Source organism: Coregonus clupeaformis, chromosome 21 (genome assembly GCF_020615455.1).
Source record: "Coregonus clupeaformis isolate EN_2021a chromosome 21, ASM2061545v1, whole genome shotgun sequence".
Taxonomy (NCBI): domain Eukaryota; kingdom Metazoa; phylum Chordata; class Actinopteri; order Salmoniformes; family Salmonidae; genus Coregonus; species Coregonus clupeaformis.
Window position 1 is genome coordinate 20,045,618 of NC_059212.1, and position 15,369 is coordinate 20,060,986.

At 41.4% G+C, this 15,369-nt stretch overlaps 1 protein-coding gene across 4 annotated transcripts in view; it reads right to left on the reverse strand.

Annotated features, from left to right (window-relative positions):
• The window catches only part of LOC121535040 (CMP-N-acetylneuraminate-beta-1,4-galactoside alpha-2,3-sialyltransferase-like), a 69,916-nt gene extending 61,982 nt beyond the window's left edge, over window positions 1–7,934 (reverse strand). For all 4 annotated transcript variants that reach the window (XM_045206238.1, XM_045206237.1, XM_041841722.2 and 1 more), the window contains exon 1: window positions 7,735–7,934. The gene's annotated coding sequence lies outside the window, so the exon portion shown is untranslated. The remainder of the gene's footprint in view (window positions 1–7,734) is intronic.
• Between the last annotated feature and the right edge of the window lie 7,435 nt (window positions 7,935–15,369).

The following is a 15,369-nucleotide window of genomic DNA, read 5'->3' on the forward strand; positions in this document are numbered from 1 at the left end:
ATATCCTGGCTATCTACCTCTCTGTCTACCGGACGGGAGTAGCCAGCTAACTAGCTACTTGCTATTAGCCACCGTTAGCGTTTTTTCACCATTGTCCGTGGCCTGCACTACCTACCAGCCAGCTCTAGCCTGGACTATTATCGGCCAGTCTGCACTGTCTGCACAGCGTGTTATCGACCCAGAACATATCGGTTTTTCTGCCGGAATCACTGAATCACTGGACCTTTAATACCGGATCATCGCAACTAGCTAGCTGCAACCAAATGGATGTAGTTGTTGGCTAATCAGCCCTGAGCTAGCCTCGAGCCCATCTCCCGGCTATCTACCGCTCTGTCAACCGGACGGGACCTCCTAATGTTGACACGGAGCCCCGCCGTTCCAACACGACGGGTCTGCAGACGAAATCGTCTGATGTGGTTTCAACAGGCTTCCCGTTATATGACGTCGACCACGAAGATCCATCTGCTAGCCCCGGCCCGCTAGCACATGCAAGCCGTGGCCTCTTGCTCGCCAGTGCTGTAGGAGCCCCCGAACTACCTCCCAACTCTCCTATTGCTGTTCACCGGACCTTATGATAACTCCGCTATACAGCTGATGCCTGCTGGACTGTTCCTTTATACGGTACCGCATCCTGTTTATGTTTAGCCTCAGCCCAAACTTTGTCGCCATTAGCAGCTGTTGTCTTAGCTCTCTCGAATAACACCTGTGATTGCTTTATGCCTCTCTCCCATGTCAATATGCCTTGCTTATTGCTGTTTCGGTTATTTCTTATTGTACTATTTCACTGTAGATCCCCCAGCCCAGCTCAACCTGCTTTAGATAGCTCCTTTGTCCCACCCCCCATACACGCGGAGACCGACTCAAATCGGTGCCTCCAGTGATGCTATCTCTTTCATCGTTACCCAACGCTTAGGTTTACCACCACTGTACTCATATCCTTCCATATCCTTGTCTGTACATAATGCCCTGAATCTATTCTACAACGCCCAGAAATCTGCCCCTTTTTTTCTCTATACCCAACGCACTATAAGACCAGTACTTAAAGCCTTTAGCTGTATCCTTATTCTACTCCTCCTCTGTTCCTCTGGTGATGTAGAGGTTAACCCAGGCCCTGTAGCCCCCAGTATCACTCCTACTCCCCAGGCGTTATCATTTGTTGACTTCTGTAACCTTAAAAGCCTTGGTTTCTTGCACGTTAACATCCGAATCCTCCTCCCTAAATTTGAGTTATTCACTGCGTTAGCACACTCCGCCAACCCTGATGTTCTAGCAGTGTCTGAATCCTGGCTTAGAAAGGCCACCAAAAATTCTGATATTTCCATCCCCAACTACAACATTTTCCGTCTCGATAGAACTGCCAAAGGGGGTGGGGTTGCAATCTACTGTAGAGATAGCCTGCAGAGCTCTATCGTACTATCCAGGTCTGTGCCCAAACAGTTTGAGCTTCTACTTCTAAAAATCCACCTTTCCAGAAATAAGTATCTCACTGTTGCCGCTTGCTACAGACCCCCCTCAGCCCCGAGCTGTGCCCTGGACACCATATGTGAACTGATTGCCCCCCATCTATCCTCAGAGTTCGTACTGCTTGGTGACCTAAACTGGGATATGCTTAACACCCCGGCCAACCTACAATCTAAACTAGATGCCCTCAATCTCACCCAAATTATCAACGAACCTACCAGATACAACCCTAAATCTGTAAACATGGGCACCCTCATAGATATCATCCTGACAAATGCCTTATTGCCTGCGTCCGTAATGGGTCCGCGGTCAAACGACCACCCCTCATCACTGTCAAACGCTCCCTAAAACACTTCAGCGAGCAGGCCTTTCTAATTGACCTGGCCCGGGTATCCTGGATGGATATTGACCTCATTCCGTCAGTAGAGGATGCCTGGTTGTTCTTTAAAAGTGCTTTTCTCTCAATCTTAAATAAGCATGCCCCATTCAAAAAATGCAGAACTAAGAACAGATACAGCCCCTGGTTCTCCTCAGACTTGACTGCCCTTGACCAGCACAAAAACATCCTGTGGCGTACTGCATTAGCATCGAACAGCCCCCGCGATATGCAACTTTTCAGGGAAGTCAGGAACCAATATACACAATCAGTTAGGAAAGCAAAGGCTAGCTTTTTCAAACAGAAATTTGCATCCTGTAGCACTAACTCCAAACGGTTTTGGGACACTGTAAAGTCCATGGAAAATAAGAGCACCTCCTCCCAACTGCACTGAGGCTAGGAAACACTATCACCACCGATAAATCTAAAATAAATCGAGAATTTCAACAAGCATTTTGCTACGGCTGGCCATGCTTTCCACCTAGCTACCACTACCCCGGCCACCAGCTCTGCACCCTCCGCTGCAACTGCACCCTCCGCTCAATTCTCGGGCCGACTCTATTCTCTGTGTATATCAATGATGTCGCTCTTGCTGCTGGTGATGCTCGGATCCACCTCTATGCGGACGACACCATTTGTATACATCTGGCCCTTCATTGGACACTGTGTTAACAAACCTCCAAACGAGCTTCAACGCCATACAACACTCCTTCCGTAGCCTCCAACTGCTCTTAAACACTAGTAAAACTAAATGCATGCTCTTCAACCGAACGCTGCTTGCACCCGCCCACCCGACTAGAATCACTACTCTCGGCGGGTCTGACCTAGAGTATGTGGACAACTACAAATACCTAGGTGTCTGGTTAGACTGTAAACTCTCCTTCCAGACTCACATTAAGCATCTCCAATCAAAAGTTAGATCTAGAATCGGCTTCCTATTTCGCAACAAAGCCTCCTTCACTCATGCTGCCAAACATGCCCTCGTAAAACTGACTATCCTACCGATCCTTGACTTCGGCGATGTAATTTACAAAATAGCCTCCAACACTCTACTCAGCAAATTGGATGTAGTCTATCACAGTGCCATCCGTTTTGTCACCAAAGCCCAATATACTACTCGCCATTGTGACCTGTACGCTCGTTGGCTGGCCCTCACTACATATTCGTCGCCAAACCCACTGGCTCCAGGTCATCTATAAATCACTGCTAGGCAAATCCCTGTCTTATCTTAGCTCACTGGTCACCATAGCAACACCCACCCGTAGTCTGCGCTCCAGCAGGCATATCTCACTGGTCATCCCCAAAGCCAACACCTCCTTTGGCCGCCATTCCTTCCAGTTCTCTGCTGCCAATGACTGGAACGAACTGCAAAAATCTCTGAAGCTGGAGACTCGTATCTCCCTCACTAACTTTAAGCGTCAGTTGTCAGAGCAGCTTACCGATCACTGCACCTGTACACAGCCATTCTGAAATTAGCCCAACTACCTCATCCCCATATTGTTATTTATTTTGCACCCCAGTATCTCTATTTGCACATCATCTTTTGCACATCTATCATTTCTGTGTTAATTACGAAATCGTAACTATTTTTGCACTATGGCCTATTTATTTATTGCCTTACCTCCATAACTTACTACATTCACTGTATATATATTTTCTGTTGTATTTTTGACTTTGTTTTGTTTACCCCATATGTAACTGTGTTGTTGTTTTTAATCGCACTGCTTTGCTTTATCTTGGCCAGGTCGCAGTTGTAAATGAGAACTTGTTCTCAACTGGCTTACCTGGTTAAATAAAGGTGAAATAAAAAATAAAAATACCTAGCAATAAAAAATAAAAAAACACACAATCCAGAAAAATAAAAAAAGGCAATTAAGAAATATCATAATGAGCAATGTCTGAGACCAGAATATGTATACTAGGGCTGTACCCGACAAAAAATTAATAATTGTCGACCGAAAGTTGTCTGTTCTTTTGAAAAATCGGAAAAAAAAAATTTACGTGTATTTTTTCATATATAGACACTGTGTTTTAATAAAATCAACTATATACAGTGCATTCAGAAAGTATTCAGACCCCTTCACTTTTTCCACATTTTGATACGTTACATTCTTATTCTAAAATTGATAACATTATTTCATCAATCTACACACAATACCCCATAATGACAAGCGAAAACAGGTTTAGAAATGTTGGCAAATTTATAAAAACTAAAAATGTAACGAAACACCGAAAAATTATAAGTCTTGATTTGGAAAGGCACACGCCTGTCAATATAAAGGTCCCACAGTTAACAGTGCATGTCAGAGCAAAAACCAAGCCATGAGGTCCAAGCTAGTAGCGTCATACCCAATAAGACTTGAGGCTGTAATCACTGCCAAAGGTGCTTCAACAAAGTACTGAGTAAAAGGTCTGAATACTTATGTAAATGTCATTTCCATTTTTAATTTTTAATACATTTGTAAAAAATGTCTAAAAACCTGTTTTTGCTTTGTCATTATGGGGTTTTGTGTGTAGATTGATGAGGATTTTGTATTTTTAAATACATTTTAGAATAAGGCTGTAACGTAACAAAATGTGGAAAAAGTGTAGGGCTCTGAATACTTTGAAGAATGCTACCGCTCGACAAATAAAAAATTGCGGTCGACCAACCACCGAATAATTGGGGTCAGCCCTAACGTCGATAAGATAGCCAGCTAGCCAAGTTTGTCACTGGTATGAGCTAGTAAATATTCTAAACCTAGCCAGCTAGACTGATATCAGAAAGCTAAAACCGAGGAGAGAGGGAGGAGAGAATTAACCTTCTGTTTAATCTGCTGCTGGCTTGCTAAAGTTCCCTCAAATATGTATTTCCAAATGTAACTGATGAAATTAGATGTTTATTCTATAAAGATTGTAATTGTGTCAATATCTTGTGAACATAATAACAAATAACACAATAAATTCCTCACAGCCGTTTCCCATACTAAACAGTGAAGTGCCACTTACAGCTTACCATGTACAGTAGGCTACAGGCCATATGTTCCTCCACAGTGTGAGTCATAGAAATTACCATCTTGCATTCTGGGATTTCCGGCAGTCTCCGTGTTTTTAATATGAGGGAAGCATAAATTGTACAATTGTAAACTAACAAATAATTGTTCAAGTTAGAACCCATGTATATTTCTTAATCTGCACCAACTACATATAAATATCTGTTAGGGTCCATTATCTGCTACCTGGACTTTAAGCCACCATGGAGCCAGCGCAAGACCCGGACAACCGAAAAACTTCTGCACAAACTGTCATAAACCATCTCAGGGAAGCTCATCTGCGTGCTCATCATCCTCACCAGGGTCTTGACCTGACTGCAGTTCGGCATCATAACCAACTTCAGTGGGCAAATGCTCACGTTCGATGGCCACTGGCACACTGGATGAATCCCGGTTTCAACTGTACTGGGCAGATGGCAGACAACGTGTATGGCATCGTGTGGGCGAGCGGTTTGCTGACGTCAACGTTGTGAACGGAGTGCCCCACAGTGGCGGTGGGGTTATGGTACGGGCAGGCATAAGCTACGAACACTTTGCATTGCATTTTATCGATGGCAATTTGAATGCACAGAGCTTCTGTGACGAGATCCTGAGGCGTGATAATGCACGGCCCCATGTCGCAAGGATCTGTACACAATTCCTGGAAGCTGAAAATGTCTGTTTTTCCATGGCCTGCATACCTCACCAGACATGTCACCCATTGAGCATGTTTGGGATGCTCTAGATCAACGTGTACGACAGCGTGTTCCAGTTCCAGCCAACTTCCCTACTTTTGTTTCTGTCTTAAGTAACCATTAGTAGGTATCATACATAAATGATGTTTTGTATGGCTATGTGGCCAGCCTGTTAGGGTAGGTGTTGATTCAGGGGAACACATGACAAGCACTAATTTGCAATATAACCTTAGTTGTTAGCTTGGCTTTTATAACATATAAGGCTTAAGCAGACTGGCAGAGAGAAAACAAGATGAAGCACACAGTGACAGCAGAGAATATGCTGAGACAGATAAGACAGCACAACAGGGAGGCAAACAAAATGGCTAGAGCAGAGGCACAGTTATAGTTGTGAGTTGGTGTTTTTACATATTGTATTTGTTTTAAACATGAGCTGGTAAAAAGAAAACAGAGGATGAGGACCATGTCTCGCCATTCACTGGTAGAGAAATGGTTGACTGATTAGTGCTTGGGGTTATTGTCTTGCTGGAAGATCCACTTGCGGCCAAGGGTCCGCCTACTGGCAGAGGCAACCAGGTTTTTGGCTAAAATGTCCTGGTACTTGGTCAAGTTTATGATGCCGTTGACCCCTATAGCTCAGTTGGTAGAGCATGGCGCTTGCAACGCCAGGGTTGTGGGTTCGTTTCCCACGGGGGGCCAGTATGAAAATGTATGCACTCACTGGATAAGAGCGTCTGCTAAATGACTAAAATGTAAATGTAAAAAGTTGACCTTAACAAGGGCCCCAGGACCAGTGGAAGCAAAATAGGCCCATAGTACCAGGACATTTTAGCTAAATACCTGGTTGCCTCTGCCAGGTGGCAGACACTTGGCCGCAAGTGGATCTTCCAGCAAGACAATAACCCCAAGCACACATCAAAATCCACAAATAAATTGTTAATTGACCGCAAAGACATCTCAGTCTCCGCCATTGAAAACCTGTGGTTTGAATTGAAGAGGGCAGTCCATAAGCGCAGTTGAAGGATATTAAGAATCTGGAAAGATTTTGTATAGAGGAATGGTCTAAGATCCCTCCCAATATGTTCTTCAATCTCATAAAACATTTCAGTAAAAGGCTGTGTCTTTATCCTCACAAGGATAAGGTGCTGCAGTACTGAAAACAGTACTGCCATTTTCAGTATGGTGCAGGCAGTGATGTGGGCTGGAGTGGATAAAATGCCAGGGCCGAATTCTTGTCCCAGTCCGGCCATAGTATGAAAGAACCATACTGCAATTGAGAATCGATTCACTTTTAGATGGAGTATTTGGCTGTCCTTGTACTATAAGGAGTAATTAGTTAGGTTCCTTTAGTCCATTATTTGGCTTGCTAGCTAGTTTATTGTTGTTAACTAACTTCATTTGCAGGTGGCTAGGGTTTTTATAGAGATAGCTAAAGTTGCTAGCTAATTTAGCTGCATGGGGCGTATTCATTTACGCCGATTATGTTGCAAAACACTTCTTAAACGGAAGAAAACAGATCCGAAACGACCTACCTGAATTTGTCCAATAGAAACTCGTTTTAGTTGCGAAACTGTTTGGCTAATGATTACACGCCAGGTTTGTTCTAGCTGGTTAACGTTCTAGCACGTAACGTCACGTAGAAAAATAACGGTCCAATAATCCTAATTTCTCTATGCAGTAATGCAGCAGTTTCTCAATACAAACTATGTAGCTTGTTGGACATATTTCCCTAGTAGGAGTCGGGTTGGCAAGACACTTCAAAACGTTGAATTTGCCACCAAAACCCACAAAAAAGAAAAGCCGATGGATAGCTAACTTCTTCAGCTAGTACTCTTGGCTTGTTAGCTAGCTTTCTAGCAAGCTACAGTCGCTCGCTAACGTTTGAAGTGAAATCAAAGACACTGGTGAAATTGCCTTGGGTTTGTGTGGTTTCTAAATTAGTCATTCAATATAGCTATTGCAATCAACACTGCAAACTGTATACACGATAGTCATTTACAAAAACAGATTACATAGCTAACCAAAACGACATCAAACGAGAAACCAGGCAAAAGGAAACCAGGCAAAATAGCGGTTCTCAAATAACACGCTAGCTAACATTCACCAACGTCGTGTAAAAACAGGACTTTCTCCCCAATACGTCGAGCTGGCTACAAGAAAACAGATTCGTTTTCATGTTTTTGGTCGTTACCTTATCCTCTCCTTTTTCAGATTTGCCCGTTGTTGAGAAAACGCAAGACTAGTTTAAACAACGAAGAGGTCGCCACCGTATTCTCCCTCCTTTACCGACCATCATCATGTTAATCCCGAGAACTCAGTTTAGCAAAACAGAAGACAGTCAGACTTCAGAAAATCCCCAAAAAATCACGCGACCGCTCGCTCGCGCCCCCTTCTTTTTTCCTCTAAACCACTCCAGCTCAACAGCATGTTCGTCATGTCCTACTGGGCACACATATCATTTCAACGTGGACAACCAATTGGATATCACGAAATTGGGGAGAAAAAGTGAAATAAGGTACAACAAACAAATTATTCAACGTGTAATCGATTGGATAATAGTTTGTTGAGAGGTTGATCAATGACATTACAACCTATATTCACCCACTCAAAAAGACAGCCAATGTGTTATCATTATGCTTTCAACCATCTAAAAGCACAACCAAATTCCAATAAAAAAACAATGTCTGATTTTTGGTTTAGTTGTCACACAAATGTCTATCACTGTGGCTTTCAACCATTTAAAGGAGTAGTTAACTATTTTACAACTTGATGTTAGATGGTTCCACACCCTGAAAGTAGTCTATGGGCCAAGATAACTGAACCATGATTACAGTTTTTCTTTAAATAGCCACTACAAACTTCAGCTAACCTTAGCCACCACAAGCTAACAACCAATGGAAGTGATGGGGGCATGTGAGCATGTTTTAAAACAAAATGTCCAAATCACCTGAAATCAATTCAAATCAACTCCATATTTGGTTTGATGTTACTTAAAGGTGATTTGGTCATTTCAAAGAAAATAACATGCTCACATGCCTCCATCACTTCCATTGGTTTAAGTTTGATCTAGTCCTATTCTTTAACTTAGATTTTTGGGTGACATGGAGACGTGACTACAACATATCAATGACTAATTAAGTCAGTGGCACAGATGTAACTATCCAAGGAGGAGATACATTTCCTTAAAATGTGTAGTTTTGTTTGCTTAAAATTTGGATATTTGGTTAATATCATTACCTTTTAAATCCACCAGAGCTTGAAACCTTAGGCTGATTGTATTGTCTATTTTAGTTAAATTCTGGGGTTAATTTAAACAAATAATATATAGGCCTGAATAGCATCATTGATGATATATGAGTTTTTTAAAGTTTTTTTAAATCTTTATTTTAACAGGGAAAAACAGACTGAGACCTGGATCTCTTTTACGGCTGTGCCCTGTGTAAACATGTTGACATGTACAGTTTTAGACATACAGACAAGAACATTTCAAACATACAAAACAAAAACACAATTCAACAGAAACAATCACAGACAACATCATATTGATCCTCCATAACATTTTTAAAATGGGCAAGGGACACCAAAGTGTCTAACTTAAGTTGGATCTGCAGTTTGTTCCATAAATAAGGTGCAAAGGAACTGAAGGCAGTCCTACCCAACTCTGTGGAGACCACAGAAGTCTCTAATGTAATCCACATCTGTGATCTGGTTTTAAAATTAGTATATCTAGTGGAAATTAATGATGATATATATGGAGGTAGTTTTAAAAGAAGTGCTTTATAAATAAATAAGAGAGCATGTTGCTCTCGCCTCACAGATAGAGAGGCCCAACCCACATGTTGATATAGGAAACAGTGATGAGTTTTGTAACTATCACCCGTGATAAACCTGAGTGCACAATGGTAAATAGCATCCAGTGGTTTAAATGTGTTTGCTGATGCATGCATATAGATAATATCACCATAATCTAAAACGGACATAAAAGTAGCCTGCACAAATTGTTTTCTATTTACGGAGGACAGACAAGCACTGTTTCTGTAAAGGAACCCTATCTTGAATTTGAGCTTTTTTCCCAATCTAGTAACATGTTTTTTTTAAAGAAAGCCTATCATCTAACCATACCCCTAAGTATTTAGATGCAGAGACCTGTTTGATTTGAGTACCATCCAAGCTAGTGATTACATAAGTGTTTCTAATTGAGAGTTTAGACCTAGAAAAAAACATGACATTTGTTTTCTTAGCGTTTAAAACAAGTTTAAGCTGTAAAAGAGACCCCTGTAGTATCCTAAAATCAGACTCCAACTGCATTAAAGCTTGGTCCGCTGTTGGAGCAATAGAGTACATCACTGTGTCATCTGCATATAAATGGAATTTACAATATCTGATATCATCACCAATGTTGTTTATATAAAGTGAGAACAATAGTGGGCCAATTGTTGAACCCTGAGGGACCCCTTTAAGTAACTGTAAGGGGTCAGACTTGACCCCGTCGACCATGACGGCCTGAGTTCTATATAAGATAGTCATAAAACCATCGACAGGCATCAGTGCCCAGTCCTATAGATGACAGCTTACTCAAAAGGATAGCATGGTCTACAGTGTCAAAAGCTTTTGACAAATCTACAAACAACGCAGCACAGTGCTTTCTATCATCTAAGGCATTTGCAATATCATTTACAGCAAGCATAGTGGCCGATGTGGTACTGTGTTTAGATCTAAAACCAGATTGATTGGTGCTAAAAATACTGTTAACAGAAAGAAAAGATTGCAACTGTTTGTTGACTATAGATTCTAGGATCTTTGCCAGACAAGGGAGCCTAGAGATGGGTCGATAGTTATCCAAATCACTACCGTCACTTCCCTTATGTAATGACAGAACAAAAGCTGCTTTCCACACCTTAGGGATATTTCCTGTGCTTAATGTTAGATTAAAAATGTGTGTCACTGAACCAGCAATGATAGGTGCAGCACACTTAAGGAAGTATGGGTCTAAATTGTCAGAGTGGTATCGAAATAACGATGCTAATTATGCTGTGATGACAAGAAATCCGCTGACACTGTCCTTGATTATAATGGTTTATTACACCAAAGATTTCAGCGTCAATTTACAGACTCCTGCAGACATCTGGAGAACAACTGACCCAATCTCTAATATGTTGTTCCTCCCCGTCCTTTGTTCCAACCATGGTATTTATAATCTGTAACATGATATGGGTAGTTTTCCCATAAACCAATCCCAGGCCTCCACATAACAGACTTCCTCTAACACATCATTTGCAAACATCAGCAAAGTCATAAACTGTTTAGACACTACAACAGCTTTATGTAGGTTCTAACAGTTTGTGGGCACAGTTTGTCACCGTTATAGTGCAATTCATGTATTGTTTAGTGCTGTGTTGTGTTGTGTAGTGTCTTTGCTGGCAACAGTGAATCTATTTAGTTTTTAAGTGGAGATCACTCAACAATTATTCTCACGATATCACATTGGTAGCGTCAGTGACAAATATCATAGCTAAGCAGGGCTGAGTTTGGTTAAAACCCTGAATGGGAGGCCAAAGGGTAGCTGAAGATAAATCAATTCTCCAGTAGGAGGTTCTGCCCAGTTTATTGTTGTTTTTTCTGATAGTGGAGATAACATTGAATAACTGATGTTGTTTTAAAAGTACAAGTGCAACATATTTGAAACAAGGTTTGTCTATGTTGTAATTTGGTTACCATGATGACATAATCCTGTGGTTGAAATATCACCCTCAAAACAACAGTTTACGGTGATTAATTACTGTGAAACAACGTTGATTCAACCAGGTTGTACCCAGTGGGATGGTTCTATTGCATTTGTGATTATCTCCAGTATTTCAATTGAGTTGAATGCACCTTTTCATTTGTTCAAACCTTCACGTGGCCCTCTCCCTGTCAGCTATTACATTATATTTGGCTGTTGCATATGCAGTGTGGTGGTGGTCCCATCAAAATCCCTTCATTGTCCCCCTCGTCCTTTCAAAGTTCTGTCTAACTCAATGGTTCACAACGTTCAACAATAGAGATTGTTGTATTGTCGCCTACACTACAGTGAGGGAAAAAATTATTTGATCCCCTGCTGATTTTGTACGTTTGCCCACTGACAAAGAAATGATCCGTCTATAATTTTAATGGTAGTTTTATTTGAACAGTGAGAGACAGAATAACAAAAAAAATATCAATGTCAAAAATGTTATAAATTGATTTGCATTTTAATGAGGGAAATAAGTATTTGACCCCCTCTCAATCAGAAAGATTTCTGGCTCCCAGGTGTCTTTTATACAGGTAACGAGCTGAGATTAGGAGCACACTCGTAAAGGGAGTGCTCCTAATCTCAGCTTGTTACCTGTATAAAAGACACCTGTCCACAGAAGCAATCAATCAATCAGATTCCAAACTCTCCACCATGGCCAAGACCAAAGAGCTCTCCAAGGATGTCAGGGACAAGATTGTAGACCTACACAAGGCTGGAATGGGCTACAAGACCATCGCCAAGCAGCTTGGTGAGAAGGTGACAACAGTTGGTGCGATTATTCGCAAATGGAAGAAACACAAAAGAACTGTCAATCTCTCTCGGTTTGGGGCTCCATGCAAGATCTCACCTCGTGGAGTTGCAATGATCATGAGAACGGTGAGGAATCAGCCCAGGACTACACAGGAGGATCTTGTCAATCATCTCAAGGCAGCTGGGACCATAGTCACCAAGAAAACAATTGGTAACACACTATGCCGTGAAGGACTGAAATCCTGCAGCACCCGCAAGGTCCCCCTGCTCAAGAAAGCACATATACATGTCCGTCTGAAGTTTGCCAATGAACATCTGAATGATTCAGAGGAGAACTGGGTGAAAGTGTTGTGGTCAGATGAGACCAAAATCGAGCTCTTTGGCATCAACTCAACTCGCCGTGTTTGGAGGAGGAGGAATGCTGCCTATGACCCCAAGAACACCATCCCCACCGTCAAACATGGAGGTGGAAACATTATGCTTTGGGGGTGTTTTTCTGCTAAATGGACAGGACAACTTCACCGCATCAAAGAGACGATGGACAGGGCCATGAACCGTCAAATCTTGGGTGAGAACCTCCTTCCCTCAGCCAGGGCATTGAAAATGGGTCGTGGATGGGTATTCCAGCATGACAATGACCCAAAACACATGGCCAAGGCAACAAAGGAGTAGCTCAAGAAGAAGCACATTAAGGTCCTGGAGTGGCCTAGCCAGTCTCCAGACCTTAATCCCATAGAAAATCTGTGGAGGGAGCTGAAGGTTCGAGTTGCCAAACGTCAGCCTCAAATCCTTAATGACTTGGAGAAGATCTGCGAAGAGGAGTGGGACAAAATCCCTCCTGAGATGTGTGCAAACCTGGTGGCCAACTACAAGAAATGTCTGACCTCTGTGATTGCCAACAAGGGTTTTGCCACCAAGTACTAAGTAATGTTTTGCATTAAAATGCAAATCAATTTATAACATTTTTTAGATGCGTTTTTCTGGATTTTTTTGTTGTTATTCTGTCTCTCACTGTTCAAATAAACCTACCATTAAAATTATAGACTGAAATTATAGACTCTTTGACAGTGGGCAAACGTACAAAATCAGCAGGGGATCAAATACTTTTTTCCCTCACTGTATAAATCATTTTTGCTTGGCATGCACATATTTTGTTACCAGACATGGTCAATCCTAAACAGAACTGTTCTGGCAGTTGTTTGATAAATATCTACTGGGAAATCATGTTGTATGGCAATTCACATTTAGATTGGTCCTTAACTATTCTGAGAAGTGGGGTCTAATAAGGGTAGGATTCAGGGAGAGTTTGATTTGCAGAGATAGATGGCCAGAATAAATTCTAACCATAGCACTTCAGAAGTCTCATGTCCAAACCTAATTGAGAAATAACCGTGGACATAGGCCTCTCCTTTAGTGGGCAGTCATTTTTGATATACTGTATGTATATTATAAATACATCACATCGTATTAAGACTAAGCAATTAGCCTATTAAAATGTTTATCTGACTCCATAACGATAATTAGTAATATGCAAGAGACTATGGTTGAGTTACAGTAATAGGCAATGAAGAAATGTCTCTTGAATGGATTCAAATCAAATCAAATCAAAATCAAATTCTAAATACTAGTGCATTTAATTAATTTATATAACAAATAGTTTCACATACAAGGCATTAAGCTTAAGTTACAACGCATTAACAAGCATTACAATGCATTACTCTAAGCATGGTCAGAGCGAGAGAGAGAGAGAGAGAGACCATAGCCTAAAAGGCCATGACCCAAAAGTATCTCACCACAGCAGGTCAGGAACAAATAAGAGAAATACAAATAATCTTAGACCCTTTTATAAGCATCTGAGTTGTTTGGATTCAAAACCTGAGTTGTTGACCAACAGTATTACTGTAAAGTTAACCTCCAATCCGATATCAGACCTATATGATGTAACCACTGCTTCTCAGAGGTGTGACAATGGGGGTTGGCAAGACCAACACAGAATGTTGAATTCCTAAGACAACACATAGCAAATTGTTGCATATAGTTGAGAAGAAGAGTCACTTCTGGGGCTGGGCTGTACACTCTCGGTAGAAGCCACATCGTAGGCTATTTGCCCAAATGTTGCTGCTGACATAGATTGTTGGAGCTCAGCAGATCTATACCCTCACCTGCTCAGAATGCACTTATTTCTCTTTTCTTCTGAGCAGCCAAGTCTTGTACGTGACATTCATAGGCCCCATCCTATATTGGGATCAGGGCTAGGATGAAAAAGGCATCCATTCTGCCTTGATGTATAGTTATATCGCACACTGATCTATTAATATCGAATAAACCAGGAAACACAATCCGGGCAGCCACTGTTTTCCATCAGGGTCAGCCAGATTAGTGGGAGGATGAAGTATTTATACCAGAACACACAGGCACTCAAATGTCCAACATCATGTCCATATATCAGAACTGCCCTCATGGAAGTATTCGCTGGTGGCAGGCAGATATTGCCCTTTGCTACTGCTCAGTTACCTCAGCAACAGAATCATCCATTACAAAGATCCATCTCCATCCATTGAACATGACATGTTTGCTGAGCAGTGCAATTACTTGAAATTGAAGTTTGTTTGCAATTAGTTTCCCATAACATCATTGAAAGTCCCACATGGACAAAGTTCTATCTCTTCAAAAGGCATAAGAGACCTAGACCATAGGCAAGCATTGAAACTCTGCTTTGGAATGTATGCTCTGGCAACACTCATGACTCATGCCACAACTGGCCTGTAGGCTTCATGCTCCCTTGACTCTACTCTTCATCACATGATCTTGGGAGACCATCATCAGTGGCCTTCAATGTATTTGTTCACTCTCAATGATCCTTTAGGCTTTATTTTGAGACTGGCCTGTAATAATAGGGACATTGTAATATAGTCCAATTTGTAACACTCTCTATGAAATAGGCTTTTAGATTATGTGTAATTTAATGTAGTGAGCTTTTAAATTATTGATGTACAGTGGGGGAAAAAAGTATTTAGTCAGCCACCAATTCTGCAAGTTCTCCCACTTAACAAGATGAGAGAGGCCTGTAATTTTCATCATAGGTACACGTCAACTATGACAGACAAATTGAGAATTTTTTTTCCAGAAAATCACATTGTAGGATTTTTAATGAATTTATTTGCAAATTATGGTGGAAAATAAGTATTTGGTCAATAACAAAAGTTTCTCAATACTTTGTTATATACCCTTTGTTGGCAATGACACAGGTCAAACGTTTTCTGTAAGTCTTCACAAGGTCTTCACACACTGTGGCTGGTATTT